This window comes from Zootoca vivipara, chromosome 8 (genome assembly GCF_963506605.1).
Source record: "Zootoca vivipara chromosome 8, rZooViv1.1, whole genome shotgun sequence".
Taxonomy (NCBI): Eukaryota; Metazoa; Chordata; class Lepidosauria; order Squamata; family Lacertidae; genus Zootoca; species Zootoca vivipara.
The window spans coordinates 21,769,577-21,787,531 of NC_083283.1; the positions used below are offsets into that span (position 1 = coordinate 21,769,577).

The following is a 17,955-nucleotide window of genomic DNA, read 5'->3' on the forward strand; positions in this document are numbered from 1 at the left end:
TCTATTGAAGTTTTGATCCTCCTGATTTCTGATTTTCCCAGTCAGTCTCGCCATCTCTGCATAATCTAGTAGTTTCATCTGCCAATCTGCTTTTGTCTCCATCTCGTCCTCTTTCCATCGCTGCATCCTTGTAGCTGTAGTCGCATACAAGAAAAGTTTTCTCAAATTCTTCGGTATGTCTGCACCTAAAATTCCTAAGAGAAAGGCTTCTGATCTTTTAACAAATGTTATTTTAAACATTTTTTTTAGTTCATTATATATCATTTCCCAGAAGACCTTTATCTTTTTACAATTCCACCACATAAGATAAAAGGTGCCCTCTTTTTCCTTACATTTCCAACATTTTATTTTATTTTTTACATTTGAGTTAGTCCTATACATTTTCACTAACTTACTGGGTGTTAAATGCCAAAGGTACATCATCTTCATATAGTTTTCTTTCAGCATGTAACACACTGTAAATTTTAGGTCCTCTTTCCATAGTTTTTTCCATGCTGCCAACTGTAGGTTATATCCAAAATCTCTTGCCCACTGAATCATTACAGATTTAACTTCTTCATCTTTAACAAACCACTCCAACAACAATTTATATATTTTTGAAAGTAGTTTCACCTTATTTTGTAACAATTCCCTCTTAAAACTCGATAATTCAGTAGCGAAACCCTTTCTTTTATTCATTTATTCATCGTTCAGCTGGTGGGCAGGGGAAGGTATGGTTGGAGTTGGGGGGGGGATCGACCACCATCAGGAACAGAGGCGTAGGCATTGGGGCTTTGTTCCTTGTTGCAGCCATCTCGCTCCATTGGAAGTTACTGGTAGCGCTCTCTGGTCTGGTGGTGCTGTTGATGAAGGCCAGGATCAGTCCACAATAAAACCATACTCGTTCACAATTTGAAGTACTGAGACTTTGGTGAGTGTGCTGGGTGGGCCCGACCTTCCCCAGCTGGGCTTACCTGGGATTTCAGTACTGAACCAGACTAGACTAGGGGGTCAAGATGGGGGAGTTGCTGTTGTCTATAGGGACACCATCTCCTTGACCAGGGAGCCTCTAGACCTTGGGATGGTCTTAGAGCAGGCATTCCCAAACTGCAGCCCTCCAGATGTTTTGGCCTACAACTCCCATGATCCCTAGCTAAGAGGACCAGTGGTCAGGGATTATGGGAATTGTAGTCCAAAACATCTGGAGGGCCGAAGTTTGGGGATGCCTGGTCTATAGGGACACTATATCCTTGACCAGAAAGCCTCTAGACCAGGCATGTCAAACCTGCGGCCCTCCAGATGTTTTGGACTACAATTCCCATCTTCCCCAACCACTAGTCCTGCTAGCTAGGGATCATGGGAGTTGTAGGCCAAAATATCTGGAGGGCCGCAGGTTTGACATGCCTGCTCTAGACCTTGGGATGGTCTTAGAGGGTCTGCAGCTGGTGTTGGGCCAGAAAGACATATCAGGGATGCTTCTGGTTTATTCACCACCCTGTTGCCCAACATAATCCCTGATCAGGTTGGCTGAGGTGGTCTCTGGGATATTTTGTTGGAGGACCCTAAGATAATAATCCTGGGTGATTTCAATATACACACAGAGGCTGCTCTCTGGCCAGCTTGAAACTTCATGGCCTCCATGACAACCAAGGGTCTCTTTCAGATGGTCACTGGTCCCACAAACTAGGCAGGGCACACTCTTGATGTGATCTTTGTCCCAAGTGATATGAGGGAAGGAATGAAGATAGGGGGAGTGTAGGCTAATGGTCTGTCATCGTCAGACCATTATCTGGTCATTATTTGGACTGATGATGGCAATTCCAAGCCTTCCCACGGTAGTTCGTGCGCTGGTTACTTCAAGACTAGATTATTGCAATGTCCTCCACGTGGCATCCTGTACGGACTGTGCACACGCGGCAGCCCGTATGGTCGCCGTGCGAGCGGCACTCATACGGACTGTGCGCACCCTCGGCTGCTCTACAGCTGGGGGTAGGCAGGGGCCATCTTGTCACCCCTCCCAGAGTGGCACCTGGGGCAGCCCACCCCCTCCCCCCATGCCCCTGGAGAGGCAGTGGCGATGCTTTAATGTGGCTGCAGCGGGTTGTCTGTCAAAAAAAGAGTGGGCATTCCTGCACCTCTTTTTCTAGGAAAAAAGCAGTGATCATGATAATACAGCATAATACTTTCGGGAAAGTAAGATGCAAACTAGTTTGTTGACATTTATCTCTAATCTCAGGTGCCTGGAACAGCATTTTTCTGAGGGCTGCCCGTCATTTCATGTTCTGTACTCCTGGTACAGATACCCACACAAAAACACATCTCATTTAAAAAGCACGTCCGTTTAAATTCTGTCAACTGAATAAAGGGCTTTTGTTGTTGTTTTAAACCCATCTGAGGCTGATTATTTAGTTTTAGGCTGTGCGTACCTCCCTTGAAACCAAAGGTAACAGACATCCTAACCAGCTTTAGTCCTTCCTAGTTTCATCAGATCAGACTGTGGGACATTCTATCAATGGACATATTTCTGAGATTTTATACCTTGCTTTTCTATCTGATGCTTTTCATTCATTTCTTTTTAGATTAACATTTATAAGCCGCTTTTCCCATCTCCCAAAAAGTGCAAAGCAAGATGCAGCAGCATGACGAAACGAAATGGGATTAAAAAGAAGCCCACACACCCAGGTAAACAGATGCAAAAAATAAATTTAAAAAATCCGGCTTTGTAAATTCCCGACTGTGTAAGTTCCCGAGCGTGGGCAACCTAAGCAGGGGCTTTGGTCTGCCTGCCTGTTGGAAGACTTCCTCCGGGACAACATTTCCTGGTCCCTTGCCGTGGAGGAGCCCGACCAGATCCTCGGACGCGTTCCAACGTGCACACACGCGTGTGTGTGTGTGAGAGAGAGAGACAAACGACCTATTGAAATGGCTTCCGAGCGCCGTGCTGCGGTTGCCACGACAACCAATGCTCTTTTGGTTTTGCATTGGGCCATGTGACAACGACTTTGACGTCAGCCGGAGGCAGGCGATGTGGTGGGAGCTTGGCGAGCCCGGGGAGAGTGAGAATCTCTCCGCTGGAGGCTGCCGGGCTTATCTCGCTCGCTCTTGCACTCGCTCGCTCGCCGCCGCTGCCTGCCTCGGGCTGCCGGAGCATGGAGCACTGAAGAGCTGCCTTTCTGCACGGTGAGGTAAATAATAATCATCATTATTATTAGCAGCATTGTTCTCGCCCCGCGCGCCAGAGCAATTCCATGCCTCGCTTTCCTGCCCGGCACTATTGCGCTTGTTTCGGCCGCTTGGCGAGTTTCCCGCTAGAGGAGCCGCGGAAGAGACGCTTCGACTTCCCCCTCCGCGGACTTGAACCGGCGGCGGAGGGAATTGAAGCGGAGGGATCCCAGGCGGGACACTTCTCAAGCCTCCCGGGGTAAAGCGCGTGTGTATGCATGGGTGGGGGAAGAAACACGAGTTGTGTCTGGAGCCACGCTTCCGCCCAGCTTTCCCAAGGCTTCGTCGGGGAGCCTCGGAGCTTTAGGTCGAGGCTTTCAATGCGCGCTCATGAAATTGCCTTCCTGATCCGATTAAAGAACCCGCTTTGGCCGAGGGCTCTCTTTTTACGCAGCGCCTAGGGGCGTTTGCCCGACTGGGGGCCCGATCCTTGGTGTGTGGTTACGGAGAAGGGGGTGAATGCCACGGATCTGGTCCGTGGGGCGGGCTAGACTTGAGCAGGGGGTTCCTCGGGAGGAAGTCCCGTTGAATGCCCTGGGAGGGAACTTCTCAGGGCGTGCAAATCTAAGGAGGTACCCGGCTGATGGGTTTAGGGGGGGAAAGGAAGGAGGTTAGTAGTACAACAAACGCTGGGAGCTGCATTCTCTCCCCTTCCCGGTTGGCGAGTTTTTGTTTCAGATTGCAGAAGCATCTCATATTTGCAAGGGGAAAGGGTGGTAAACAGGCTGCAAGCAGCAGGGAAGGGGTCTCAGGGGCAGCCTGACAGCGTAATCTGAAATGTGTGCTGCTGAGATACTAGATGAAAAGTAGTGAACTGTGTGGCTCTTTTCCCGCTCTGCCAATCCCACTTGTAGCTTTCTTTTGCCTTTCAAGTTCTTCTGCGGCGGAAAAGTAAGTTGCAAGAGCTAAAAAAAAAAAGGATGCCTCAGTGGAACATTATCTTCTTCTTCTTTGAATAAGTAGAAGGCTGCTTCCTCCAGCCCCCTTTGTTAAGGGAAGGGTGGGGGAAGATGGTTGTATTATGTGCAGAAATAGGATTTGCAGAAACCTTGATAGCGGAGGATATGGATATGATTGGATATGGGTGTTTGCCGATGTTTTCCACCTTCAGAAAGGAGGAAGCCTCATGAATTTGAACAAAGATACAATGCACTGCTTGTCTCTTTCTAACCAAAAGTGTAGGGTTTTATTATTACTAGCAATAAAAGAAACCACATTTCTTTGAAAAGTCTTGTGGATCTCTACACTGAATTTGAAACATAGTTGGAAATTTTAATGTGCACGCATGTGCTAGTTAAACAAAGGCGTGAAAGTAATGTGGTTAAACTTCTCAGGGATATGAATGAAAGCAGCTTTGGAAAATTATTGCTAGTTATCTTGCTTTGGTGTGAAGATTTAAGGGAGAAAGCAACTGTAGATTTGATTTTCTGGGAGTTGGAGAAATATATGCACCGTCTTTCTCAACATGCTTATGCTTAAACTTATTCAAGTTGTTGTTTTATATTAACCTGTGAATGATGTTCTTTTTAAAAAACTGCATTTTCTTGTGTTTTGCTCATCTGTGAACATTGGGGGTTGCTGCCCAGCTTCCTTGTTTAGGTAAAACGTAGCTAAGCAATCTCAATGATTGCAGCTGTTTCAAAGTACCACAGGGAATGTAATTTTACTGATCTATTAAAATTCTACTTGGAATCCTTCCGGGGACAAACAAAGCCTTTTAAACGCCCCACTGTGTGTATTAATCAGTTCCTAGACTTGAAGGCAGGACTGTGAGCCCCTTTTGCCTACAAACAGTAGACCAGTTGTTCAGTTGTAGGGAAATATTGCTTTGAATAATTGCTTTCAAGTGTAGAAACTTTATACAGTAGTCTAGCCCTTTGACTTCCTGAATTGCTGCACAGTACTTGAAATCCACAGTCCTTTATTTGCTTCAGAATAGTCCTGTTGGGTTGTATCCTCAGCCCTGTATTTACTCTGAAGTAGCCCTGCTTCGAAGCAGTGAGTTGTGGAACTGGAATGAATGTAGGAGTTGTAGCAGCTAGCTCAACATTTACAGTATTAAACCTCAGACTTCTGGGCTTGCGGCCAAACCTTGTAAACTCACACTTTTGAATACAACCACACTCTGCATCTGAATTCAGTTGAGCAGATGAGTTATTTGGTTTATTATTGAAATCCTTTTTGAGGCTAGTGCACATGTATGTTGTCAATTTATAGGATCTCTATCTCAAGCCCACAAAAAGGGTTTCCCTGAAACAAGGATGGGGAACCTGGTTGGGAGTTCAACACCCACCAGCCCTGACCAGTATGGGCATTGCTAAGAGGTAACAGGAGTCGTCATGCAACAACCTCTGGAGGGCCATAGGTTCCCCGTTCTTGAAACTGAAGTGGCTGTTTCTCACAACCCACACCTAATCCCAGATTGGTCCTTTTGTTAGAGGACGAATGTTGTTGTAGTTGCTCACCAAGTGTTAGATTGGATAGGTTGGAAACAGAAGCCTATGTTCTCAATCAGGGTTTCCCAAACCTGGGTCTCCAACTGTTTTTGAACTACAGTTCCCATCATCCCTTACCACTGGTCCTGCTAGCCAGGGGTGATGGGAGTTGTAGTCCAAAAAAACAACAACAGCTGGAGACCCAAGTTTGGGAGACCCTGTTCTAAATCCAAAAAGTATTCAGACACCAGCGTTCTTCCGTACTCTCAGCTCTTGTTGTATAACAACCCCAAGTTCCAATGGATGTTATGCAGGGGACATGGGATGAGTTTGTGATTTTTTCCCAGGGTTACAATATCAGAAAGTGATGGAGTTCTGTCTCCCTGGAATGGGGGATGTAGTGATGGGGAAGTCAAACCTGTTGCATGTCGACCAGTCATGCCCTAGTGAAGAAGCTGGGGAGGCATGGGGGACCATGTTAACCATTCTTTGTCGTGCAGCATGGCATGCTTGCTTGAGACATCTATTTTTGTTCTACCAAGCCCAGTTTCAAATTTAATTCAAAAACTCTTCTGAATAGTGGGAACCCTGTCTGGGAGGCACCATGCATGCCACCCACGTTTCGTGTGAATTCGCCCACTTGCATAGCATAGTTAAGCCACACCTGGGCTATTGGTGGTGGTATGGAGCCTGTGCACGAGGCTGGGCAATCCAGATGGGCAAAACAATTAACTATATTGCAGTGTCCACATTGCAGCTTCTATAAAATGGACCAAGCCAGCTATCACCAACCTGGTGCCCTCCAGGTGTTTTGGATTACAACTCCCATCAGCTCTGGGTTCAACAGAGTTTGATAGGGTTTTCCATCTTGTATCTAGATTGGGGTCTGTTTGTGAGACATCATTGGACAATAATAGACTGTCACTTGGTCAGGCATGTTCCAGTGAGCTCGATCCTCCTTAAATTCTTGTTGGCAGGACTAGATGAGATCATTTCAGTATCTTTTAAAACCTAACGATGCCACGCATGATTATTATTCATGTATAATTCAGTTTGGTTTCATTTCCATATTGGCCAGCGGCTGTAATAGAAATGCAAAAACACAATGCATAACATTTTAGCAAAATCCATATTTTACAGATTGTTATGAAGGGCAACGGAAGTGTCAACCAAAATTAATTGTCATCATAGCAGCCGCGGAGTGAATTTCAGTGAAAGTTGTATGAGTTGAATATAAGCTGCTGACTTGAGTTATACTTCTGGATATCTGTTAGCAAACAAAATTAATGAGCTGATCAAAGCATGATTAAGCGTGATTAAGTAGGATTAAACATGTTTGGTTTGTACTAATAAAGTAGGTGCTCTTTTGTGTGTGTGGAAAAACAGCCATTGTGTGGTCCTACTTGCAAGTGATTTGAAAGCTAAACTAGTTGTTTCTTTTGGCTGTGTTCACACATAACATTAAACCATAGTTAATGTTTAATTATGTTTAACTGTGTCTCAATAAAATGAGCAGTGTCCCGACCTCATTCCTCTCCTGCTCCTTGGCTGTGCTGCACTGGGAGAACAAACCACAACTTGGCCTGTCATGCCGCTTGAAACTGAGCTCAGGGTTTATTTCCTCCCAAAAAATGATGAGCAGTAAGCCAACAACAAACTATGGCTACCACCTGCGGTTTGCTTGGAGAGACATAAGCCAGTGTTTCCCAACCAGTGTGCCTCCAGATGTTTTGGGACTACAACTCCCATCATCCCTATCTAGCAAGACCAGTGGTCAGGAATGATGGGAGTTGTAGTCCCAAAACATCTGGAGGCACACTGGTTGGGAAACACTGACATAAGCCTTGAGCCCAAGTTCAGATAACAAAGACTCGTCATTTGTCGTTCATGGTGTGACCAAGATTGGGGGAGAAGAGAAATGGCGATATTTAAACACTGTGCGCCAGCTTGCTGCTTGTTCATGTTGAGCCATAGCTAAACATAAAATGTTAAACTTTGATATGGTGTGTGAACCATTCCATAGACTAGAGATAAGAGCGTGCAGCCAACCAAATGTTATGCAACCTTCATTCACTTCCATGGACCTAAAATCCCATTAAAATGGGAGGCTGAACATTTGCAGTATTAAATGGATTGGACTCGTAGGCTGTGCATTTTGAATGTGCCTGTGGGGTTCTGCTGAGCACTGTTCACCTCTGCCAGCACCATATGTGTTTTCAATTTCTGCATAATTCCAGCTAGTTATGGTGTTTTGCTACTGTGGCATCTTATTGCTGCTACGATCATACGAAACAAGCAGTGGTCATTCAACAGGGATAGAGAGAGCTGGAACAAACCAGGCACACGGCTGCCCAGCATCTAATTATTGGAATCTGTTGCCTTAGCATCTGACCAGTTAGTTCAACTGTGGATAGAGCTAGCCCCCGCTGCCCCAATGCGATGGTGGCTCCTAGGATTCTGAAGAGTTTATACACCTGTGTTCAAAGTGGGATGGGCTGGTGGGTGGTTCTCAAAAGACTTCAGTACGGAACAACCCAAAAATACTAGTGTTGGCCGGCCCACCATAGTAGGAGCCTTGCACTGCTTCCCAGGTATAATAAGAATCAGCATTGCAAAGGACAGAAATGACTTCTGCCAATCAGATTGCTTATCATATAGTGAAACCCAAGTTTTTCTGCAAGTACAGCACTGGTTCCTGCAGATTTAATCCAGGAGGTAATGGCCATGGGATGTACTGTACTTCTCAAGGGTGGCATGTCTTGGGAGAAGAATACCACATTGCAGACACCACCTGGCAATTATGCAAGTATGTACCCATTTGCCTACTGTGCATCCCTGTGTGGGGACGTATTATAGAAGTCAATCCACTTAGTTGTGGCTCACCATGATTTTATAGCCTGATTTGCAAGTAAGGTAGAGTTTCTTGGAGTTCTTCAGTGGGATAGACTCCACACACACACACACACACACACACACACACACCGGTTTATTTTATAAATATCAGGGCTTGCTGTTTTGGCAAAATATTGAGTACTTTGGAAATCTGGCTACTGGTCCATTTAGCTCAGTGTTGTCTGCACTGATTGACAGTAGCTTTCCAGCATTTTGTACACGGGTTCCCCCCACCCCAGCTGTCCCTTGAAATGTCCGGGGATGAATCTGAGGCCCTTTTCAGGAAAAACATTTGGTCCTCCGTAGAACTGCAGCCCCCTGGTCTTATCTAACAGGGTTCTGAAGTGTGGGCACGCTTCTCACACATATGGTGAAAGCTATATATACTTGTTAACCCTGCTTTTAATTTTTACCTTCATCTGCATAATCATTCGCATCAATGGAGTCACAAAAGAATGTTACATTTAGTGATTTTTGATGTCGGCATGTTCCTATGCATTTTGGGGAGGAGGCCATGCTGCTGAGAGTCCATGGCAAAGACCTGTTAGCTTGCCAAGGCCCCTACTCCAGACCTCTGAGGTGGTCTGCTATATACCATGCTCTCTGCCACAGGGCTGTGCAACTCACCACAGTGCGTTAGGACTCTTGACCGAGAGTGGTTTTGAACATTATGGAATACCAGGTGAGGAGGAGGAATTTGTATCCAATTTCTAATTTATTAGTTACTTATTTACGATAGTTGTAGCCCAGTCTTCACTGAACATTTCCTGTCCCAGAGTGGGAAAGCAAAGTAAGGAAAAGAAACCAAGATACAAAAACAAGATACAAAAATTACCAAATCATATAAGCAGGTCCAATAAGTAACATTTTAACCGTTTTGTCCTAAGATAAACAAGCAAAACCACAACAACAAGCATTAAAATTCCCAGTTCAGATACCTAGGTGAACACACACACACACACACACACACACACACACACACACACAAACACAAACACACGCGATTCAAACGGATTAAGCAACTAGCACACTTAGCAGCAGTTCCCACCCTGTTTTTCCCTCCTGTCAGCCCACTCACTTCCCCTCTGTCTCTCACATTAAGAGGGCCCCACTCTGTGGCAACAGAATAAATCTGGCTCCTTTTGCACTACACAGTTAAAGCAACATCATACAACTATAAACAGTCATGTCTTCCCTCAAAGAATCCTGGGAACTGTGGATTGTTAAGAGTGCTGAGAGTTGTTAGGAGACCCCCTTACTCCCCCCCCCCGAGCTATAATTCCCAAAGTAGGTTAATAGTCAATCCCTCACCCCAAGGAACTCTGGCATAACAAAATGATTTTATTTGTTTATTTGTTTATTTGTTTATTTATTTCTTGAATGAAAATAAAAACAACACCTCTTGCATTGACTTTGTTGTTGTTGTTTAGTCGTTTAGTCGTGTCCGACTCTTCGTGACCCCATGGACCATAGCACGCCAGGCACTCCTGTCTTGCACTGCCTCCCGCAGTTTGGTCAAACTCATGTTCGTAGCTTCGAGAACACTGTCCAACCATCTTGTCCTCTGACGTCCCCTTCTCCTAGTGCCCTCAATCTTTCCCAACATCAGGGTCTTTCCCAAGGATTCTTCTCTTCTCATGAGGTGGCCAAAGTATTGGAGCCTCAGCTTCACGATCTGTCCTTCCAGGGAGCACTCAGGGCTGATTTCCTTAAGAATGGATAGGTTTGATCTTCTTGCAGTCCATGGGACTCTCAAGAGTCTCCTCCAGCACCATAATTCAAAAGCATCAATTCTTCGGCGATCAGCCTTCTTGATGGTCCAGCTCTCACTTCCATACATCACTACTGGGGAAACCATAGCTTTAACTATACGGACCTTTGTCGGCAAGGTGATGTCTCTGCTTTTTAAGATGCTGTCTAGGTTTGTCATTGCTTTTCTCCCAAGAAGCAGGCGTCTTTTAATTTCGTGACTGCTGTCACCATCTGCAGTGATCAAGGAGCCCAAGAAGGTAAAATCTCTCACTGCCTCCATTTCTTCCCCTTCTATTTGCCAGGAGGTGATGGGACCAGTGGCCATGATCTTGGTTTTTTTGATGTTGAGCTTCAGACCATATTTTGCGCTCTCCTCTTTCACCCTCATTAAAAGGTTCTTTAATTCCTCCTCGCTTTCTGCCATCAAGGTTGTGTCATCTGCATATCTGAGGTTGTTGATATTTCTTCCGGCAATCTTAATTCCGGCTTGGGATTCATCTAGTCCAGCCTTTCGCATGATGAATTCTGCATATAAGTTAAATAAGCAGGGAGACAATATACAACCTTGTCGTACTCCTTTCCCAATTTTGAACCACTCAGTTGTTCCATATCCAGTTCTAACTGTAGCTTCTTGTCCCACATAGAGATTTCTCAGGAGACAGATGAGGTGATCAGGTACTCCCATTTCTTTAAGAACTTGCCATAGTTTGCTGTGGTCGACACAGTCAAAGGCTTTTGCATAGTCAATGAAGCAGAAGTAGACGTTTTTCTGGAACTCTCTAGCTTTCTCCATAATCCAGCGCATGTTTGCTATTTGGTCTCTGGTTCCTCTGCCCTTTCGAAATCCAGCTTGCACTTCTGGGAGTTCTCGGTCCACATGCTGCCTAAGCCTGCCTTGTAGAATTTTAAGCATAACCTTGCTAGCGTGTGAAATGAGCGCAATTGTGCGGTAGTTGGAGCATTCTTTGGCACTGCCCTTCTTTGGAATTGGGATGTAGACTGATCTTCTCCAATCCTCTGGCCATTGCTGAGTTTTCCAAACTTGCTGGCATATTGGGTGTAGCACCTTAACAGCATCATCTTTTAAAATTTTAAATAGTTCAGCTGGAATATCATCACTTCCACTGGCCTTGTTATTAGCAGTGCTTTCTAAGGCCCATTTGACTTCACTCTCCAAGATGTCTGGCTCAAGGTCAGCAACCACACTACCTGGGGTGTACGAAACCTCCATGTCTTTCTGGTATAATTCCTCTGTGTATTCTTGCCACCTCTTCTTGATGTCTTCTGCTTCTGTTAGGTCCTTACCACTTTTGTCCTTGATTATGGTAATCTTTGTACGAAATGTTCCTTTCATATCTCCAATTTTCTTGAACAGATCTCTGGTTTTCCCCATTCTATTGTTTTCCTCTATTTCTTTGCATTGCTCATTTAAGAAGACCCTCTTGTCTCTCCTTGCTGTTTTTTGGAAATCTGCATTCAGTTTCCTGTATCTTTCCCTATCTCCCTTGCATTTTGCTTGCCTCCTCTCCTCCGCTATTTGTAAGGCCTCGTTGGACAGCCATTTTGCTTTCTTGCATTTCCTTTTCCTTGGGATGGTTTTCGTTGCTGCCTCCTGTATAATGTTACGAGCCTCCATCCATAGTTCTTCAGGCACTCTGTCCACCAAATCTAAATCCTTAAACCTGTTCCTCACTTCCACTGTGTATTCATAAGGGATTTGATTCAGATTGTATCTTACTGGCCCAGTGGTTTTTCCTACTTTCTTCAGTTTAAGCTGGAATTTTGCTATAGGAAGCTGATGATCTGAGTTACAGTCAGCTCCAGGTCTTGTTTTTGCTGATTGTATAGAGCTTCTCCATCTTTGGCTGCAGAGAATATAATCAATCTGATTTCGATGCTGCCCATTTGGTGATATCCATGTGTAGAGTCGTCTCTTGTGTTGTTGGAAGAGAGTGTTTGTGATGACCAGCTTGTTCTCTTGACAGAACTCTATTAGCCTTTGCCCTGCTTCATTTTGAACTCCAAGGCCAAACTTGCCAGTTGTTCCTTTTATCTCTTGATTCCCTACTTTAGCATTCCAATCCCCTGTAATGAGAAGAACATCCTTCTTTGGTGTCATTTCTAGAAGGTGTTGTAGGTCTTCATAGAATTGGTCAATTTCACTTTCTTCAGCTCCGGTAGTTGGTGCATAAACTTGGATTACTGTGATGTTAAAAGGTCTGCCTTGGATTCGTATCGAGATCATTCTGTCATTTTTGAGATTGCATCCCATTACAGCTTTTGCCACTCTTTTGTTGACTATGAGGGCCACTCCATTTCTACTACAGGATTCTTGCCCACAGTAGTAGATATGATAGTCACCCGAACTGAATTCGCCCATTCCCTTCCATTTTAGTTCACTGATGCCCAGGATGTCGATATTTATTCTTGTCATCTCATTTTTGACCACATCCAGCTTACCTCCACTCATGGTTCTTACATTCCAAGTTCCTATGCAATATTTTTCTTTACAGCATCGGACTTTCCTTTCGCTTCCAGGCATATCCGCAACTGAGCGTCCTTTCGGCTTTGGCCCAGCCGCTTCATCAGCTCTGAATCTACTTGTACTTGTCCTCCACTCTTCCTCAGTAGCATGTTGGACGCCTTCCGACCTGAGGGGCTCATCTTCCAGCGTCATAACTTTTATATGCCTGTTGTCTTTGTCCATGGAGTTTTCTTGTCAGGGATACTGGAGTGGCTTGCCAGTTCCTTCTCCAGGTGGATCACGTTTAGTCAAAACTCTCCACTATGACCTGTCCATCTTGGGTGGCCCTGCATGGCATAGCTCATAGCTTCTCTGAGTTATTCAAGCCCCTTCGCCACGACAAGGCATTGATCCATGAAGGAGTGCATTGACTTAGTGCACCAGCAAATATTACTTAGGGCAGGATTCACCCCATCAGCAGAAGTTCTCCCCCCCCCACACACCTCCAAAATTGGCAGGGGGACCCCCATATCAGTGGGTGGGGAGAGAGGAGGAAGAATTCTTCCATCTGGCAAGCTGATATGCGTGCACAGACAGAATGTCTGCAATAGCATGACGTTGAATTTCACTTGGTCACTATTCTGTGACATATTGGTTGGTCCGAACAAAGGGGTTACTGTTATGATTATTTTTCATAACATTACACTACTGAGGATTTGGGGTTGCCCCCTTCTATGGACCATCATGGCTGTCTATGCATTCCCTAGATAATTTTAAAAAGCACGGCCCTCCCCTCCCCCTTTCTATATGGCTTTCTTGGCAGTATTTATTCCACAGGTTACACAAGGATTTGGCACGTGTCCCTCCCATTAGTCTTAATTCGAGGTGCACGTGACAATCCTTTGCACACACTCTGGGATGAACCTGCCTGCTTCACATATCACCTCTTTTTATCCATGGAGATGACATAGTCTTAGTCATCATTATAAGAGACACAGAGCATGGTTTATAGTGCTTTTCCTTAAATAAAATGTCGGCCAAGAAAACCACCAAAACCACCCCATCATGAAATCTCACCTGCTCTCATACAGTACATTGAGTTCATTAAAACCAGATAGAATTTGCAAACAGGCTCAAATTCTGAACGTAGTTGATCTGGTTATTACTGTGCTTTGTTTAATACGTGTATGCATGTGATGACCTTTGAAGGGGGGGGGGTCAGTGGCAATAAATAAAACGTCAGCCCGCTTTCTCAGCTACATAGGAAGCTAAGGAAGGAAGCTAAGGAAGCTACATACGAAGTCAGACCATTGGTACTGTATAGCAGTGGCTTCTCTTGGATTTCAGACAGGAGTATTTCCCAGTCTTACCTGGAGATTCAGGGATTGAATCCAGGGGCTTCTGCAGCTTCAGCCTTTCTGCAAATAGCACAAGTAACCTGCACATTTGTGCACCGGGATGAAGCAGGACTGCAAGGTACCACCATGTGAGGTATAGAAGGGCCTCACATTCAGTGTGCTTGGCCTGAATTAAGGGGTGAAAGGTTGGCGTGAGTTAAGAGTTTCAAAAGGCTCAATAGGCCCTGTGGGGATCTGCAACTGTGTGTACACAATGTATCATCTATGTAATTTCATATACTGTACATTTTAAGAAGAAGCCTTTTGATAATACAGTATTTTTTGTTGAACTTGCAAAGGCAGTCGGTTCTGTACTTAGTAGCACCTGTTTCATTTATTGCTTTTTCTAATAAGTGTGTAACTAGGCTGTTATAAGGAAACTTAATTTTAACAAGTGTAACTTAGCATACCAGGAGAATGAAAGCAATACTTTTTTTGAGTTTTAAAAAATGAGCAGATATTTGAAGCCTTTCACCAACCAGTTTTAACCAAAACCGGACCTCTGTGGAGTTTGCAACCATCAAGACTCACTTTATAAATCAATCCCAGATGCAATGCATCTGGCATTCAGTCATTACCTCATGGTCTCTTGGAACCCCAAGTACAAAAATTGAACCCCAGAACATTTTTTGTTTTCATCTCCTCAGGAGACTGTTCTGCAGAAGTCTCTGCTGCAACAGTTGATTGCTGCAACAGATTATTAGGAAAAGAGTCTGTTTGGGCTGTATTCTTGCTGCAGTTTAACAGAGCAATACCATTATGCCAAGGCAGGAGGGAATTGCATTGTTACTACATTGATGAAAGGGCTGCCATATCCCATACATGCCCAGGGGAAAACTAGAAAAGACCATCTGCCATCCCTGGAAACTTCACCAGTGCCCACCAATCAGGAGCTATGCTGGCAATGAGGTCACACATACCGTAGTGGGAGTCAGTGAACTCCTCCCTCCCTCCCTCCCTCCCTCCCTCCCTCCCTCCCTCCCTCCCTCCCTCCCTTCCTTCCTTCCTTCCTTCCATATACCTGTAATGCTTAACACTCTGCTTTCTAAGCAATACACAATGGATTTCAAAATATAAGATCAGTTAAAACTAACCACAAAATCAGAAAAGCTTGCTTAAGATGCCTGCTGATTTTTTATTTTTTCAAACTTCACCAAGTGCCTGAAGTATAGTTGGGAGAAGAAGAAGAGAAGAGTTTGGATTTGATATCCCGCTTTATCCCTACCCGAAGGAGTCTCAAAGCGGCTAACATTCTCCTTCCCCTTCCTCCCCCACAACAAACACTCTGTGAGGTGAGTGAGGCTGAGAGACTTCAGAGAAGTGTGACTAGCCCAAGGTCACCCAGTAGCTGCATGTGGAGGAGCGGAGACGCGAACCCGGTTCGCCAGATTACGAGTCCACCGCTCTTAACCGCTGCATCACACTGGGAGGAGGTGTCTGTCTGATTTCAGCTGGGTGGGAGTTCCACTAGCATGACTGAAGTGTTCTGCTGATGAGCTGTCTTGGCAGTGCCAAGACACTTGGCATCTGCTTCTGCCAAATCCACCTCAGCTGGTGGATCTTGAGTATAGTGTTTCATCTCCCTAAACAGTAGGGAATAAAAACTGAAGTTAGAAGATCAGCAATTTTGCAATCATTTTATACCCATCCAATAATTTATGTAGTCAGATTTGCATTTCAGACAGAGATATGTTATGGAAATATAATTAGAAACTGGAGCTGGAATGATGGAATGTAGCATTTCCCTGAGGAACCCTTGTGGAGAAGCATCTCTCATCAAAATACGGGCTGAAATTCTATAGTTAGAGGAAAGGAATGTGCTCTTATGGTATTCCTTTCTTTTATGTGATCTCCCTGTTTCTTTTGGCTGGTTTATCTTCATTCTTTGGGTAAACTTCACATCCACAAAATCGTTTATCTAACATTCAAGACCCCCCCCTCCCCATACTGGCATTCACCTTGATGTTTACGATTGGATTTCAGTTGTCACTATGGTGTTGGATATTGTTAGGAGTTTGACTAGCAGCCTGATTTTAGCAGCTCTCTGAATACAACCGAACTATTACGATCTTCCCCAGATTTTGCTTTGGTGCAGTGGTTACTCACTTGTGGTGCATCATCTAGACCGGAGGGGGGGGGAACGTGGTTCCTTCCAGATATTGATGGCCTACAAATCCCATCATTTTTGACCATTGGCCAAGCTGACTGAGGCTGATGAGAGTTGTAGCTCAACAACTTCCAGAAGACACTCAGTTTGTGGATACATTGCAAGTGGGAGAAGGAGCTCTCAGAACTCAGGAAGTACATAAGTTGTCTGGAAGTTGCTGCATTAGTGCCACGGGTCTACCTGTATGTAATGTTGCCCTGGGCAGGCTGGAAAGTGGATTTGTGCATGCCTGGTCATATGTATACAGTATTAGGTCTGGGCAATATCTGGTTGTCAACATTGTGATATATCGCCAGCTAAACATCGCGATATACCAATATATCACAGCGTCTGACATAAGGATGCTATATATAGAGGCACTGGCTGGCTTCACAGCTTTCCCCACATTGTGTTTTTTGCATAGCACACACACACATCATGATTCACAATATATTGGCAGGTCAAAAATTATGAAACCGATATCACGATATGGACTTCAAATCGGATTTGGACGATATATCGCCCAGCCCAAATGTTGCTGCATCAGGCAGAGAGAATAATTTGCATGAATATAGAGCAGCCCTGCCCAACTTCTGACCTCCGGTCCTGAATTCAGCCCATCTGCTGTGTGCCTTCTCTATGATTTTACAACTTCTCTATGCTTATGCTCCTGCTTGCTCCAAGTGCCGGGCTGATAACGCAGTAAGAATATCAAGCCTCATACATGGCTGCTGAGCTATGTACAACCTTCTGGGTCAAAAGCTGGGTGGGATAGCAGATGCATAAAGTTATCTGCCAGTTTGGACTCCTTCGAAAACCCTGCCTTGAGTAAACATGGGAGGGCTTTGGGCTGATGGATGTGAAAACCGGATGTTGCAATTGGTGCCGCCTGCACAGAATGGCATTTTATCTTTTCTGCAGTTGTGCTATATTACTTTTCTGGGCTCAAATCTGACATGAAATGTAAAGCTAACTGAAATATACAAGAAAGCAGCCCAAACTTCTATAGCTTTTAGCGAGTTGCAAATGTAGAAATAGCTCAATGTTATCTTCCTGGGAATGTTTAAAATAGAAACGTTCTATTTATTCCAGATCTCAAAAAAACAGTGGTGAACTCCAAACATAATAGCTCTAGCAGGTGCTGCTGAGGAACTAAGTATTTGCTTCATGCTGGCCTACATGATTTTTTTTTAACAGTGGGAATCTGAAATGACACCATTAATTATAGGTATCAATTATATTATATAATTAGGCAAGGATATAAAACAATTCCAGTTGCCAGCCCTTCTGTTGCTGAGTGGAAGATGAGCATATTGAATCTAGATCATTGCTGAATTTTTGGTATTTAGGATTCTTTTTACTAGCAAAGGCAGAGTCATGGAAACAAATGTTCTGAACCAACTGGCAGGGTTGGGTTTTTTGTTTTTTTAAATAGTTTTAGAATTTTCAAATACTCCCCAAGAAATTGAGCCCTTGAAATATTTCCTTTCGAATAAAGAAATCCCTCATGAGCTTGTGTTGCCACTGCTCGAAACTCCCATTGTTCTAGGTGCATTTTGTGACACTGAATTTCATTAGCTCGAGCAGTTTCTGAGCTCGGGGCGCAGTACTGTGCCTAAGATTTCAGATTAAAACTACAGAGGACCTTTTTCTGCCTCCCCACTTCCA

The 17,955-nt window shown here is 44.5% G+C and overlaps 1 protein-coding gene across 4 annotated transcripts in view; it reads left to right on the forward strand.

Moving 5' to 3' along the window:
• The first annotated feature begins 2,995 nt into the window (after window positions 1-2,995).
• NCALD (neurocalcin delta) overlaps window positions 2,996-17,955 on the forward strand; it is a 58,624-nt gene continuing 43,664 nt past the window's right edge. Inside the window, exon 1 of one of the 4 annotated variants that reach the window (XM_035125610.2) lies at window positions 2,996-3,164. The gene's annotated coding sequence lies outside the window, so the exon portion shown is untranslated. The other 3 variants (XM_035125611.2, XM_035125613.2, XM_035125612.2) reach the window with 3 other exon arrangements.